Here is a 17,655-nt window from a genome sequence, read left to right as displayed (position 1 = left end):
AGGGGGATTCTTTACCAGCTGAGCTACCAGGGTAGCTCACTATTCATATAATGTTGGTCAAATTATTATTCTATTTCACAAATCATTTTCATAAGAAATATAAAATATATTCAGCATAAGAAAGGATAAAACAAGTATAAAACTATTAAGCATTCACAGCCTTAAGTTTGAAGTAGTGCAGGTTTGGTTTTGATGTGAACAGGCTAAAATAGTTTACTGCAGTATTAAAATGTCTTGCATCTATTAGCAACTTGATGATTAATATAAATTATTAATAGAAAACATCTCTAAATTAAGCTTGATAGAGTAAAAGAGTTCCAAACAAATCAAAATCTTCCAGAGGTAATTCATACTGTCTTTTTAACAAATAATACAGAATGGTCTTGACTTTATTCAGTGTTATTAAGTAAAATTTTGACAAGTATGTATTCACTTTTCTTAGGAAAACAAAGGCAAAGTAAGAATTGTTTTATATTGAAAAGTCACATGAGAACTCCACTTTATTGTAGATGTAATATTAACAATCTAAAAATGACAGAATGATCTCTGTTTATTTCCAAGGCAAACCATTCAATATCACAGTAATCCAAGTCTATGCCCCGACCAGTAATGCTGAAGAAGCTGAAGTTGAATGGTTCTATGAAGACCTACAAGACTTTCTAGAACTAACACCCAAAACAGATGTTCTTTTCATTATAGGGGACTGGAATGCAAAAGTAGGAAGTCAAGGGCTACCCGGAGTAACAGGCAAATTTGGCCTTGGAGTACAAAACAATGCAGGTCAAAGTTAACAGGATTTTGCCAAGAGAATGCACTGGTCATAGCAAACACCCTCTTCCAACAACACAAGAGAAGAAGACTTTACACATGGACATCACCAGATGGTCAACACTGAAATCAGATTGATTATATTCTTTGCAGCCAAAGACAGAGAAGCTCTATATAGTCAGCAAAGACAAGACTGGGAGCTGACTGTGGTTCAACCACGAACTCCTTATTGCCAAATTAAGACTTAAATTGAAGAAAGTAGGAAAAACCACTAGACCATTCAGGTATGACCTAAATCAAATCCCTTACAATTATACAGTGGAAATGACAAATAGATTCAAGGGATTAGATCTGATCGACAGAGTGCCTGAAGAACTATGGACGGATTTTCATGACATTGTACAGGAGGCAGGGATCAAGACCATCCCCAAGGAAAAGAAATGCAAAAAGGCAAAATGGTTGTCTGAGAAGGCCTTATAAATAGCTGAGAAGAGAAGCTAAGCTAAAGGCAAAGGAGAAAAGGAGAGATATATTTATTTGAATGCAGAGTTCCAAAGAATATCAAGGAGAGATAAGAAAGCCCTTCTCAGTGATCAATGCAAAGAAATAGAGGAAAACAATAGGATGGGAAAGACTAGAGATCTCTTCAAGAAAATTAGAGATACTAGGGGAACATTTCATGCAAAGATGAGCACAATAAAGGACAGAAATGGTATAGACCAACAGAGGTAGAAGATATTAAGAAGATGTAGCAAGAATATACAGAAGGACTATACAAAAAAGATCTTCATGACCCAGATAACCATGATGGTGTGATCACTCACCTAGAGCCAGACATCCTGGAATGTGAAGTCAAGTGGGCCTTAGGAAGCATCACTATGAACAAAGCTAGTGGAGGTGATGGAATTCCAGTTCAGTTCAGATTAGTTTAGTTCAGTCGCTCAGTAGTGTCCGACTCTTTGCGACCCCATGGACTGCAGCACACCAGGCCTCCCTGTCCATCGCCAACTCCCGGAGTGTACTCAAACTCATGGAATTTCAGTTGAGCTATTTCAAATCCTAAAAGATGATGCTCTGAAAGTACTGCACTCAATATGCCAGCAAACTGGAAATTTCAGAAGTGGCCACAGGACTGGAAAAGGTCAGTTTTCATTCCAATCCCTAAGAAAGGCAATGCCAAGAATGTTCAAACTACCACACAATTGTACTCATCTCACGTACTAGCAAAGTAATGCTCAACATTCTCCATGTGAGACTTCAATAGGATGTGAACCGTGAACTTCCAGATGTTCAAGCTGGGTTTAGAAAAGGAAGAGAAACCCGAGATCAAATTGCCAACATCTGCTGGATCATTGAAAAAGCATGAGAGTTCCAGAAAAACATCTACTTTTGCTTTATTGACTACGCCAAAGCCTTTCACTGTGTGAATCACAACAAACTGTGGAAAATTTTTCAAGAGATGGGAATACCAGACCACCTGACCACCTGAGAAATCTGTCTGGAGGTCAAGAAGCAACAGTTAGAACTGGACATGGAACAACAGACTGGTTCCAAATCCAGAAACAGTATGTCAAGGCAGTATATTGTCACCCTGCTTATTTAACTTCTATGCAGAGTACATCAAGCGAAATGCTGGGCTGGAGGAAGCACAAGCTAGAATCAAGATTGCTGGGAGAAATATCAATAACCTCAGATACACAGATGATACCACCCTTATGGCAAAGAGCAAAGAACAAAAGAGCCTCTTGATGAAAGTGAAAGAGGAGAGTGAAAAAGTTGGCTTAAAGCTCAACATTTAGAACACTAAGATCATGGCATCTGGTCCCATCACGTCACAGCAAATAGATAGGGAAACAGTGACAGATTTTATCTTTTTGGGCTTCAAAATCACTGCAGATGGTGACTGCAGCCATGAAATTAAAAGACACTTGCTCCTTGGAAGGAAAGCTATGACCAATCTAGACAGCATAATAAAAAGCAGAGACATTACTTTGCCAACAAAGATCCGTCTAGTCAAAGCTATGGTTTCTCCAGTGGTCATGTATCCATGTGAGAGTTGGACTATAAAGAAAGCTGAGTGCTGTAGAATTGATGCTTTTGAACTGTGGTGTTGGAGAAGACTCTTGAGAGTCCCTTAGACTGCAAGGAGATCCAACCCGTCCATCCTAAAGGAAATCAGTCCTGAATATTCATTGGAAGGACTGATGTTGAAGCTGAAACTCCAATACTTTGGCCACCTGATGCAAAGAACAGATTCATTGGAAAAGACCCTGATGCTGGGGCAGATCGAAGGCATGGGAAGAAGGGGACGGCAGAGGATGAGACGGTTGGATGGCATCACCGACATGATGGACATGAGTTTGAGTAGGCTCCAGGAATTGGTGATGGACAGGGAAGCTTGGAGTGCTGAAGTACATGGGGTCGCAAAGAGCTGGAAACGACTGAGTGATTGAACTGAATATTATTATGCTAGCCTGAAATGATTATGAGTAGGAGCTATCTTTTATGTAAAAGATTATGAGTAGGAGCTATCTTTTATGTAAATATTCTTTATTTAGCAATTTAGCTTTGGATATTAATGCATGATACTTTATACATTTCTTATGCTGACATATGTTTAGCTAATATAGATTATGACATGAATGTTAGTCATCATTAATAATATTTCTAGAAACCTATTAGTTTCCAAGAGCTTGGAAATTAATGGTTAAGTATTTTAATTCATTTTTTTCTGCTTCCAACCATATGGTTAGGGCCTATTCAAATTTTCAAACTGTTATTATGATTTAGTAGGTGTTAACCTCCCAATGTTCCATTAAGTTCCTATCCATCATGGGGGCTAGTTAATTAGCCTAAAGAAAAAATTTCCACTTCCAAGAAATCTTATGGTTAGAGCCTTAAGAAAATCCTTTTCATTTCTACCATCAATAGTAGATGGAAGAATTGGTTAGATGCGGGAAGGAAATTGCAAACAAAACCTACAGTACTAATGTCTACATTTGGGGTTGGAAGTGAAAGTCATCATGAAGAGATCTGAAGCTCAGACAGATAGACCAGCCATGTCTGTTGAAGATTTCAAATATCAGATAAAATTTTCAGTCCCAGTAAATTTCTCTAGAACTCCTCCTTACTTATTTTTGACTTTACCTCAAGAATTAAAGTTGGATTGCTTTTCAGATCATTTTTTTTTTAATCAAAGGATATGTTTCTCTTTTCAAGAGGGTCAGGATAATGAATGGAGGACACAAAATTGCTGAGCTACAGAAACAAAGGCTAAGCTTTATATGGGTTCTGCAAAGACTCACTGCAGTCAGGACCCCTAGGCTATGTGCAGAAAATGACTAAACAGTAACCTCAGTTACAAAAAAAATTTGGAGACCAGAAAGGGGAGCTCTCAGATCCTGCAATTACAGCAGAGCCCAACAGGAAGAAAGAAGACCCTTCCTCTTTTCTGGCAAGGACTCAGTCAATGAAAACGGTCGGGCGCTTTGTCTACTACAGCCCTCCTGCCTCCCTTTCCCTCCTTAGAAGCATTCTCCTCCTGTGCCATGGGTGGACTTGCGTGTGGCTCACCATTTTTTGTAGATCCTGAATTGCAATTCTTTGCTGATCCCAAATAAACCCATCTTTGCTGGAAAATATCTGGCAGTCTGTCTCAGGTTAACACATGCAAAGAAGAGTTGTAAGAGGCAATACCAGGTTAAAACTGTAAGTTTTCATCTCTTCCATTATTAGTATTGGAGATCTAGGGAATTAGTTCAAGTGAATTGGGCTGCCTTCTAAATGAAACCTGGAAAGAGGTCTTGATTCAAAGAGATAAAAGAACCAAATCCACCAGCTCCTTATGTTGGCAAACAATGAATGTGTTTAGTGTTCTTCAAACAGGAAAAGGATCATGTTGATGTTCAATTGTTAAGTCGTGTTTGACTCTTCTGCAACCCCATGAACTATAGCCCACCAGGCTCCTCTGTCCATGGAATTTCCCAGACAAGAATACTAGACTGGGTTGCAATTTCCTCCCCCAGGAAATCTTCCCGACCCAGGGGTTGAATCCTCATCTCCTGCATTGCATGTAGATTTTTTTTTTTTTACCATGGAGCCACCTGGGAAGCCCAGGAGAAGGAAAAGAGGGGGAAAAATGACAAAAGACTATGGTAAGAAAAACAGAGTTGGATGAAAACCAGGTATCTGAAAGCCATCAATTACAGCAACCTGAAGAAAATTTAAGTGTTGGAAAATATTTGCAAACTTCAACCAACTCCTAAAAAACACAGATTCTGTAATATAGAGCCAAAGACAAAAGGATAAAGAGGCTAAAATAAGAGGACTATATATCCATAAAAACAACTAAGTCAGAGATATTAGGTCATGAGAGTAAATAAACTAAGATTACAATAGAAGAATTAAAATTCACTTTAGAGGTAATAATTGGCTATTCAAAGTTGAAGGAATGGTAAAAGTTGTATTTTAGAATAAAGAAAATATTGTTTTTTAAAAAAGCACCCCCTCGTGGGTGTATACACACACACACACACACACAATCACTCTTGTCTCAGACACATTTTTTGTAACAGTAATTGATAGAAGATCATAAACTAATATTTATAGAGTTAAGAGAAAAAGGCTGTGAGCCCAGTATCTTACATATACACTGTCACTTTATAAATGGAAGCAATAGAAAGGCATTCTTATATAGTGCATTAATTAGGATTAGATTTAGCTGTAACTGTTAGAAAGCCCCCAATTAACAATGACTTAAACAAGAGAGAGTTTTCTTTCTCATTTACACAAAAGTGCAGGGTTGGTGTGATACTCCACAGTGAAAGGGGCCCAGCATTCTTTTAAATGACGGCTCTATCTTTCATGGCCATGTTGATCCAAGGATTACAATATGATTGAAGATGTCAGTCAATCTCTAGCTACCAAACCCTCCAGAAGGAAGAAATGAAAAGAATGACATTTTTCTTTAAAGGGAGGCAGTCTACCATAGGACCTACAAATCTTGCTGAATGTGCTGAAATCACGAAGTCTGGATAATTCTTTACCCAGTGTGAGGGTCACTTCTCAGTATTAGGAATATGCAGCTGTCCACCCTGAGAAATTATACCTCTGTATATACGTGCAGTCCTGCAAAGCACCTGATCTCCCTCTAGATAGAGAAGTCTTGCTTATTGCTTCCCATGAAAGTGGTGGATTTCACACACATGGGGTTTCGTCCTGTGGCACACTGGATGAGCACGTGCAGGCACCACGGGGCTCTCTGTATCACCTGTGGGACTTGAGGCTCGGAGAACTAGCACAATTATGCTGAACTCCTTCCCGCACTTGCTGTGAGGAGTGGTCTGTGACCTAGGAAGTTTGTGTCTTTTACATTTTATGGAGATCAAACCAGTCAATCCTAAAGGCAATCAACCCTAAATATTCATTGGAAGGACTGATGCTGAAGCTGAAGCTCCAGTACTTTGGCCACCTGATGTGAACAGCTGACTCACTGGAAAAGACCCTGATGCTGGGAAAGATTGAGGGCAGGAGGAGAAGGGGGGCAACAGAGGATGAGATGGTTGGATGGCATCACCGATCAATGGACATAGTTTGAGCAAGCTCTGGGAGATGGTGAAGGACAGGGGAGCCTGGGAGCTGCAGTCCATGGGGCTGCAAAGAGACGGACGTGACTTAAACCACTGAACAACAACAACAAATGGAATTTTATCAGACTAATTTATTAGCTTGCATAGATCTTCTTTGACGAGAGTTCTGCTTTTAGCTATCTTGCACACCATCAGACTTTTTTATGTAGGGAGAGTTCTGAAAAATAATTCCTAGAGCAGAGCCCGTACTTTTACTTAGTTTCCATTTTCCAGTATCTAGTATCAGGACTACAATTAGCTTTAAGAGGTGGCGGATAAATGCAGCTTTAATCTCATACAATCATGTACCCAGCTATAAATCAGAGGTTCTGTTAGTACCTAATAGGGGTCAGCAAACTACAGCCCACTTTCTGATCCAAACCAGCCTACTTTCTAATTTTTAAATAAAGTTTTATTGGAACACAGTCAAGCCCATTCTTTTATGTATTGTCTGTGGTTGTTTTGTGCTATAAATGCAGACTAGAGTAGTGCTAACATAGACCATGTGACCTTCAAAACCTAAGATATTTGTCATTTGGCTCTTAAAGTAATACTGATATCAGTAATAGCAATATGATATAGATATCATAAGCAAGGACATAGAAGATGACTTGAACAATCTTCAGGAGATTGGTAAATATGTACCACTGTACCCAACAATTGCAGAAAGTATATCTTTTTTAATGCACTTGGAACATTTGCCAAAATCGACCACATCTTGGACCATAAAGCAACTCTCAACAAATTTCAGAAGATTAAATTCAGAGAATGGTCTTTGACCACAGGTAAGTTGTTAAATTATTCATATTTGTATAAAGATTATTTATATTTGCATAATTATACAATTATTAAATTGCAAATTAAAAAAAAAACTAGAAAATCTCCAAATGTTAAATAATTCAACTATATGTAAATAAAGCATGAGTCAAAATAAAAAATATTTTTAAATTTGTGATGAAAACTTGTGAGATGTCACAAAATCCATGTTTTGAAAATTAAGGCATTATGGTACTATATTATATATATATATATATTTCTTCATGTCATATCAAAGGACATAGCCTATGAACTTTACTGCCTCTGCTTTATTGAACTGTCTTAGATATTGAGGCAGTACTCTGTACATTGTGGGTGCTCAATAGTTGCTTTGATGAACTTTGAACATTAAAACAAGTCTTAATTATTTAGAAATTATAGTCATGCCTGAGAAATAACTGATTCCCTTTTGTAGATAAGGTAAAAGCCTTTATGCAAGGTTTTCTGAGTTGAACTGCAGATTTATGCAGAGTGATTTAACTGGGAATATAGATATCTTTGGTTTAATGCTTCAAAATGCTTGACTCAGTGCAAAATGTAGACATCTTATAAAACAATGCTGGATGATAAACAGAGAGTGATCCTCCCCTAGCAATAAACTAACATCTATGTATTAATTTCATAGAAACTCTTGATGGAATTTTAGTCACATAACCACAAACTATGATTTTCCTACATTGTATTATACATACGTTTGGGAAAATGATATACATAGGTATGCTTTATTACTACCTTTAGCAGGATTGGAACAGTATATCAACTTTTATTCCGGTGGTCCTTTTATTAGCTTCTTACCACTTGATCAGCTGATATCACTAATAATACATTTTTTTTTTACAAACTAGAGTTTGCAAGTCCTGTCTTGAGACTATAATATTTCAAAAAACAGTCTAAGCTTTAGGGAAAAAACCAATTACAGAAAAGGCATTAAAAATGCCAAGCACCGGGCAGAAGCAATTCTGGATCAGTTTAAAAAAGTGATTGATGAAACCCTAATCCAAGCTGAAGGAACAGTTTCACGACAAGCTGTGACCATTCCACACACTTCATTAGCTGCCATAATTAGCCTGGTGTTTCAATTTGTTAGAACTGGTGGGGACAATTTTCCTCAGAATGCAAACATCAAAAAACAGGGTCCCTCAGACTTCAGAAGAGGCTGATGAGAGGCTTTTCTAGTCTCTGTTAACTAAAAGATTAATTATTGCTGATGGGAGGCTGTGCTGTGATTGTCAGTCTGTCTATGTGCATTACTTTTAGCATTAGAAGAAAGATATGGTTGACACCGCACCCCTCCATCAAGTAGCTCCACATTAGAGCACAAAGTCGGTTTTAATATCCAGGGTATTTTTGATTGATTTTTCTTCCTGTTTTCTGGGTCCAAGACTCACGCCTATTTATTTATATCAGAATTTGAAAATAGCCTCTAAAATATTGAAAATTTTGGTTCAAGTCATGCCTTCTTTTTCGAACCACAGATCGGCTCAAGAAGTGGCTTCATATAGTTCTACAATTTAGTGACAACTCTTAAGTGTGTTTATAAATTCTCTAAGACTGCATAGGTTTTAACCAACATATTTTATTGTTGCTGTTGTTTAGTCACTAAGTCATGTCTGACTCTTTTGTGGCCCCATCAACTGTAGCCCACTAGGCTTCTCTGTCCATGGGATTTCCTAGGCAAGAGTATTGGAGTGGGTTGCATTTCCTAAGCAACTTACAAAGCCATGTTAATTTTACCTATCTTTATAAATATAGCACTATAATCTTATTCCTGGTTTAAAGAAATATACTCATTTCCCACAAAATAAATTCATGAAATCAAATTAAAAGAGTGGTAGGAACAGGACTACTACTTCGTTTATGCAGAACAAAAGTGATTTCTTTTGGTTCTTTGGCCATGGGCAAAGCTGATCCAGAGTCAAGAGTCTATACCTACACTGTCATTAAAAACTTCACCAAAGCCCTAGTTTAATCCCTTGGCTTTATTATTTAATTATTTATAGTAAGATAAATTGATGCTTTTGAACTGTAGTTTGGAGAAGACTCTTGAGAGTCCCTTGGACTGCAAGGAGATCCAACCAGTCCATCCTAAATGAAATCAGTCCTGAATATTCATTGGAAGGACTGATGTTGAAGCTGAAACTCCAATACTTTGGCCACCTGATGCAAAGAACTGACTTATTGGAAAAAACCCCCATGCTGGGAAAGATTGAAGGCACAAGGAGAAGGGGATGACAGAGGATGAGATGGTTGGATGGCATCACTGATTCAATGGACACGAGTCTGAGTAAACTCCAGGAGTTGGTGATGGACAGGGAGGCCTGGCGTGCTGCAGTCCATGGGGTTGCAAAGAGTCAGACACGACTGAGCGACTGAACTGAACTGAATTATATGCAAACCCCCCCAAATTTCCACTCCACGTACCTTTTCTTTTAGATTCACTTCTTAGACCTATAATGAGTGAGCTGGGAGGAGTGATTTAGTAGTTTAGTGGAGTGTGGAGGAAGCAACTAACGCCAAAGAACCTAGTGGTATTTTCAAATCCACTGAGTTGTAGTGAAAAAGTTTGAAAGTGAAAAAGCACAACAACATCAGATAAAAATGCTTGCTTGAGTTCCCAGCACCAAATTCTCCACAGGTTCCATGAAAACGAAGTTCCTTGTTAGACTAAATATTTGCTTAGCTATGTCATTTAGACCTACACAGTCCAATAGAAATACAATGTGGGCCATGTATGTCTACTAGCCATATTAGAAATAATAACAAGATATAGGTGAAATTAATTATATGGCAACAAAAAATTTAAGCTAATATGTCTAAACAGTATACCTATATCATTAAAATATGAATATTTTATTCATAAAAATATGAATATTTTACCTTTTTTGCACTACATCTTTCAAATCCAGGGTCTTTTAGACTTAAAGCACATCTCAAATTAGAGAAGGTACATTTCAAGTGCTTAACAGCTACACAGCTATCATATTGAACAATATAAATTTATAGCTTGTGGGGCTTACTTTCTCAGAGAGTAGTTCTTCTGCTCTTTAGTGAACAGAGCAATTCTGGAGTTCTATGGAATTACACACATAACACATAGATCTATATGAACAGAAGCAATAGCAGCTGAATCAGTTCTTTACAGTGAAGAGTAAAAGTCCTTCTAACTTAATAAATGCACACTGCTGAAATGCATATAGATTATAAGAATTCTAACAATCAGTGAAGATAATGTAAGACTTAAGAAATCAACAGGCCATGCACATGACAGAGATCCAGAATAGACACACACAAGGCCATAAAGATAATGCCCATTACTTGGGTAGGGATGTATGATTATAATAAGAGCCACACTGGAATGAGAGCTGAAATTCTGCCAGCATGCATCAGTATGGGTATACTTGTTATTAACACGTTTTAGAAGTGCTTTCACTGTTTTCATATCTGTTACTAAATGGTTATGAACCCAAGCACTACCTCAAACCTCCTTCAAAATCCAGCAGTTAAATAGTTACTATATGCCCCAGCAGGAAGCCACAGGATTATTGTCCATTTTGATTGTTGAATGTCTGTGAGGTATAGCTAGGAAATAAATCCATTATTACTCATGCCTATAATACATACACAATTAGCTAAGCATATTGAACACAATTATTTATCCAGTAAACCTGTGGCTAATTTAGCCATATTGTTGTTTTTTATCTTCTCATCAAATTGCTTTTTAAAAAATTTTTAATTGGAGGGAAATTGCTTCTCTTTAAAACTTCAGAAAACATATTCAGAAACTAAATATCTAAATTTAGTAGCTCTAAACAGTCACAAAAACCATAAGGAAACTAATCTCAGTCGAGTCTGCCAAGCCATTTGCTACTCAAAAGCTATTATAAAGATTATTTCTTTTTGGATATTGCAGTGTGGAGAACCTTTTACTTCCATAATTCTAAATCTCTATTATTTAGACTTGATTTAATTTTTAAACAATAGAGGATATACCCAAAATAACACCTGTAGTTATACATAATATTCAAAATGGTGTTGAAGCATTCATCGTAATATCGTACCATAAAGAGACAGAGTCTCGAGGTTTAGAATATAAAACAGCACAGTAAATCCACAACCTCTAGAGCAGTGAAGTTGTCACCATTAGAAACATGAAGTAAATACAGCTGAGCACTTCTGCTGTTTGTGAAAGTACTTCAGAGAATGGGGCTCTTTGTCACAAAATTGGCTTGATTTGAGAAGTTAGAAATTAACCAAACTGTCATTGGCTCCATCCAAAGACTCTGCCTGGAATCATCTCCTAATGCACACATGAAGCCACATAGTACAGGGGAGAAGTCATGTAGCATGAGAATAAGTGCTGTTGATTTACGCCTTAGAACATAAAAGAAAAGAAATACTTCATCCTCTCCCAAATAGTTGATATTTTCTAACAAGTCACAGAGTAAACCACCGAGGCAACATTTCCTTTGCGTGACACAAGATGTTTCTGAGAGCAATCAACTGATGACTCTGATCTAGTATGTTCCTACATAATGACAGAAAAACTTCTGTGAGTCCTTTTCAGAAACCAGGTAGACTGCTTCCTGTCATCAAGATGATTAACATTTCTTTTGTTGAGCATAAGTTCAATTGGAAGGGAAATGTAAAGCTTCATGACTGGGTACTCTATCTGCAATCTTTGGAAACATATCTCATTTTACTATTTGATGAAAAGAGTTCCATGTATCCCCTAGATCACTTCCTACAAGAGCATGAATTACTGCCAAAGATGCTACCTCCAAATCTGGAAATGGAGGCATCTATACTCCTTTACAGTAGTCAACTTCAGAGAATTTTCATGAGAAAATACAAACAGGATAGAAAATAAAGTGTCCTGAAGATAAGGAGTCAACTTTAAGTAGATGCTTCAAAATATCTGAGAGAAATAGGAAGCCCTGGTTAGAGCAATATGATAAGGAATACAGTAGGTTTGTAATTACTTAGGTAATTGAATTATTATTATTTTTCAACACACTACTGCCATAGTATGTATGGTGCTGGAAAGTCATGGCTTCTTTAGAACATGCATTTTCTCTGGAAAATAAGATTAAAGGAAGATAATTACACCTATTCTCTAATTCCAGATGAAGTACTTTTGCAGGCTGAAGTGGAAAATGACAATTTATGTCTGTATAGGGAGAAATCTCTGAATACCCATAAACAATACAAATTTCTGTTGAAGTTCACTTCTGCTTTAGTGTCCCTAAAATGACACATGTATCCACGGCTTTTGGTTGTCACAGAGTATGTCAATAAGGCAGACTCCAAAAGACACAGCCTCAATGGCTGAAGGACAAAGGAGCTGAAATGACATGAGTTCAATCTCTAGAATCTCTATAGATTCTTAGAAAGTTTCCATATTCTTTTACTTCAATCTTTGTTCTCTGACAGAGCAAATTATTGGCATTCTGATCCCATTTGCTACATATACCTAGATAAATTATTTTTAACATTTGTTGCCATTAGAACAAAAAGTTTAAATCAAATTAATTTCAAAGATAAAAGCATTGCCATACTAAAAGTCTACCCAAACATTTCAATGTTTTAACTCGTGTTAATAAAAATATAGTAGTGTTTTTATTGAAATTTACTTCTATAAAATTTCATTTCTTTACTTGAAAATTTTATGTTCATTTCCACATTTTTATAAAATACACATTTGAGAGTAATAGTTGTAAACAAAACTTTAGTTTCACTTATTCTGTGAAAGAAATTAGTTTTCAATGAAACAAAATGATGGCATGCAAGTGTTGTGTACACTGTATATTTGTACTTTCTTCTGAAGAGAAGGTCCATAGCCTCAATTAGATTCTCTGGAGTCAGAGATCAAAAAGGGTACTGATATTAGTTTGAAGCCTTAACATCATTTCTGAATAATGTAGGAGTCTCCAGAATTAAACTAAAAACCTGCTTTGCTACTCTGTATTTTATTTATTTTTTATAGAAACATAGATGACGTGCAGTATTATGTTAGTTTCAGATGTACTACATAGCAATTTGACATTTGGATAAATTATTAAATAATCACTGTGATAAGTCTACTAACCACCTGTCCGCATACAAAGTTACTACAATATTATCGAGCATATTCCTTATGATACGTTATGTCTCTGTGGCTTATTTATTTTATAACTGGAGGTTTTTATTTCTTAATCCCCTTCACCTGTTTTGCCCTGGATTAATATGGCAGTTTTATTTTTGATTTTTTGAATTAAAAACAAATTTCCATAGTGATTGCACCAATTTACAAGCCCACCAGGGTTCTCTTTTCTCCAAGTTCTCACCAACACTTGTTATTTGTTATCCTGTTGATGACAGTCATTCTGCCAGGTGTGAGGTGGTATCTCAGTGTGATTTTAATTTTCAAGTCATTTCCCTGATGATTAGTGAGCATGTCATATGTCTGTTGGCCATCTATATGTTCTCTTTGGAAAAATATCTATTAAGGTCCTCTGTCCAATTTTAAATCAGATTGTTTTTCTGATGTTGAGTTGTATGTGTTCTTTGTATATTTTGGATACTAATCCCTTACTGGATATATCATTTGCAAATATCTTCTCCCATTCAGTAGGCTGCCTTTTTGTTTGGTTGATAATTTCCTTCCCTGTGCAAAAACTTTTTTAATTTGATGTACTGCCATTTGCTTACCTTTTCATTTGTTTCCTTTGTTTGAGGAAACAGATCCAAAAAATGTGGCTGAGACTGTACAAAAGTGAAGTCGTTCCATCGTGTCCTCTGACTCTTTGTGACCCCATGGACTGTAGCCCACCAGGTTCCTCCGTCCACGGGATTTCCCAGGCAAGAATACTGGAGTGGGTAGCCATTTCCTTCTCCAGGAGATCTTCCTGACCCAGGGATTGAACCCAGGTCTCCCCCATTGTGGGCAGACGCTTTACCACAAAAAGCATACATTAAAAGGATCATATGCCATGCTCAGGTAGAATTTATCCCAGGGATGCATGGATGATTCAATATTCACAATTCAATCAATGTGATACATTATACCAACAAATTGAAGAATAAAAATCATATGATCATATCAAAAGAAGTTCCTTTATTTAACATAAGCCATAGCAATCAGAGAAGAAAAAGAAATAGAGGAAACCCAAATTAGAAAGAAAGAAGTAAAGCTTTCAGTGTTTTCAGGTGACATGATACTACATACAGAAAATTGTGAAAATGCTACCAAAGTACTAATAGAACTAATAAATGAATTCAATAAAGTTTCATAACACAAAATTAATAAACAGAAATCATGCATTTCTATACAGTAATAACAAACTTTCAGAGAAATTAAGAAAATAATTCCACTTACAATTACATGAAAAAGAATAAAATATTGAGAATAAATCTAACCAAAATGGTAAGAAACTTGCACTCTGAAAACTATAATACACTGATAAAAGATATTGAAGACAACACAAACAAGTGAAAAGATATACTGTGCTCATGGACTGGAAGAATTATTACTGTTCAAATGGTCATACTACCCAAAGTAACTGACAGATTCAATGCAACCTCCATCAAAATACCAAAGTGAAAGTGAAAGTGAAGTCGCTCAGTCGTGTCCGACTCTTTGCTACCCCATGGACTGTAGCCTACCAGGCTCCTCTGTCCATGGGATTTTCCAGGCAATAGTACTGGAGTGGATTGCCATTTCCTTCTCCAGAAAAGGCATTTTTCAAAGAACTAGAACAAATAATTTAAAATTTTGCATGGAAACACAAAAGACCCTGAGTAGCCAAAGCAATCTTGAGAAAGAACAAAACTGGAGGTATCACACTTCCTGACTTCTATACTGAAGGCTATAGTAATCAGAACAGTATGTTATTGTCACAAAAGGAGACATATAGATATAGAGAATAGAGAATTCACAAATAAGCCATGCTCATATGGTAAATTAATCTATGACAAAGAAAAAAAGAATATGCAATGGGGAAAAGAGAGCCTCTTCAATTAATGGTGTTGGCAAAATTGGACAGCTATATGTGAAAGAATAACACTTGTATCTCACACCATATACAAAAATACAGAATGGATTAAAGAGTTAGATGTAAGACCAAAAACTACAAAATCCCACCCTATATTTTAAATCAAACTTCCCACATAAAATAAGTACAAGAAATGAGATCAGCAAAATTATTTCTTACAAATGAAAATAAAACCAAATGATTCAGTGGGGAAAAAGATAGTGACTTGACTTACATGAGTCATCTTTGGAGTGTAGGTAATCAGGACTTGAGCAGAAATGGCCAAGTCGACAATCATGTAACATACACTTGCAATGGATTCTTTGCCTTGCATTATTCTTGTTAATTATACTTCCATAGAGAAAACCATCGTGGCATAGAACATCATTATATGTAAGTTTCAACACAAGACAGCTGGTTCTTCATGTATTTCCCTTTCCCATCTCATCTAATGATGCCTTTCCTGAATGTGGGTGTGTGTTCACAGTTATGAAGAAAAGAACTAGTGAGCTCACCAGGGCAAAGACAGACCTCGAGTACATGCTGCAGACACACGTCAGTTAATGTGTTCTTAAGGTAGCTAACTCTTTGACTATAACTTTAAAAATAAATAAGTAAATAAAGTAAAATAAAAACAAATATAGTGTCATCCCCTGTGTTCATAATATATGATAATGATGAAAATAGTTATTTATCTACCAGAATTTAAACATGTATAAATTTTGTTTATACATACATAAAAGATAGGAGATATTTGAAAAAGAGCACCTTTCTTTGTTTTCTAATAATAGATTTTACAAGGGCAGTATTTTAAGCTATACTGCACCCTACAAATACAAAGAAGCTTTCTGGAAAATGCACTTTATTTTTATGTTAGCAATCATCAAAAATAAACCCTTCAATCTAACACTGATTATTTTAATGCTACTAAGTCCTACATTTATATGAATAGAGTAGTTACATTCTGAGATGATTTTCTTCATAGAACACCAAATACTTAACATTTGATATCTGAAAATATTCCAATCTGACAAATTCCTGCAACTTCAGATCCTTTGTTATTTGGGGCATTTACATCTATTGTAGCTAGGTAACAAGACAGTTAGAAAGTTGAAGCATGGGAAATGTTATCAGTAATGTTTGGGGATAAAAAGCAAAAGTATATGTGTTAGCTACCAAAATATCTAATATATTTTCTCAACATCTTTTTCTGGGGTATTTTTAGAATTTTTATTTTGAAATTTAAGTAATACATGCCATGAACATGGAAACTTACTTTCAAAACTAAGTACACTAAAATTTTACATATAGCATTTTGAACACTTAATTATGCTATTAGTACTGGAAAATATATTCATGCTTGCAGATTAGATTGCTTCCACCCTCACACACTATTTATTTGGTATCAAAACATAAATGACAGAAATTTCTGAATTCAATTAGAAAAACAATATGCAGTGTCTCAAGAATCAAGGCAAAGCTTCAAAGAAGTACAACTTCAAATACTTTTTAAAAAAAAATAGAATTCTGAAAAAAATACTTCAAATTTTTCATGGTTTATAAGCTTTCACAATATAAATGAGTTTCTATGGAGTATGCTGACAAAACAGAAGTCATTTTCTTAACATATTCTATACACGACATAAAGTGAAGGAAACACATAAACAGTGAATGCTAGTGCTCTTCATTGTTTCTATAAGAAATGCCAACATGGCATTAGGTTAGTGAGCCTCAAAGAGACTTGCACAGACACCCTTCCAATCCAGTCTTCTCATGACAAATAATTAGACAAATAACAAAAACACATTCAGAAAGAATATATAATAAAACAAATAAAACACTGACTATATACATAAAAATTGTATTTTATTTACCATAAGAAAATTTTGGACTAGGATGTAATTTTTATATCATGGCTTAATTCTTAAAATACCAAACTTGCCAGTCATACATAACTTCACTTGGGAGAGGCAATGTCATTGGGGAAAATCTTTCCTAAGGAAGAGAGGGAGAAAACTGGGAAGTCTCCCCATTATTTGGCAAAAGTTGAGTGACTGCCTGGGTGAAAGGAATTTAAAAGAAACCAGGTGTCAGGGAGAAGATGAAGAGGTCTGCACTAGCTATAATAAGTGTGAGTTCTCTTTGGATAAGCAGAGAAAACAACTGAGAAAGTAATACAGCAACATTTTTTTCCTCTAATGCTGCTTACAGACAAGCTACATGATTAAATGAGGAAAGTAGAGAGAGCAAGCCATTTATAATACAACAGACAAATGACAATGCATTGCTAGTTAGACAACATAATAAGTACCATCTAATTTTCTCTTTAAAATCCATTTATTCTTCAAAACCCTAGATCATCATCAAGGGACTACATTTTCCAATTGAGGGATTACAGAGGAGGAAAATTATGTTTTATTAAATATTCCAATTTT

The 17,655-nt window shown here is 36.0% G+C and overlaps 1 protein-coding gene across 4 annotated transcripts in view; it reads right to left on the bottom strand.

The window, feature by feature from the left end:
- Nucleotides 1-17,655, bottom strand: part of SPATA17 (spermatogenesis associated 17) — a 243,061-nt gene that overhangs the window by 33,695 nt on the left and 191,711 nt on the right. The window contains exon 10 of one of the 4 annotated variants that reach the window (XR_009729880.1): nucleotides 10,229-10,310. The exons of the other annotated variants lie outside the window; for them this stretch is intronic. The gene's annotated coding sequence lies outside the window, so the exon portion shown is untranslated. The remainder of the gene's footprint in view (nucleotides 1-10,228; nucleotides 10,311-17,655) is intronic. 4 annotated transcript variants of the gene reach the window in all.

The sequence above is a fragment of the Bos javanicus genome, chromosome 16 (assembly GCF_032452875.1).
Source record: "Bos javanicus breed banteng chromosome 16, ARS-OSU_banteng_1.0, whole genome shotgun sequence".
In the NCBI taxonomy this organism is placed as follows: Eukaryota; Metazoa; Chordata; class Mammalia; order Artiodactyla; family Bovidae; genus Bos; species Bos javanicus.
Note: the sequence above shows the minus strand (reverse complement) of the source record. Positions and strands in the feature narration are given on the sequence as shown.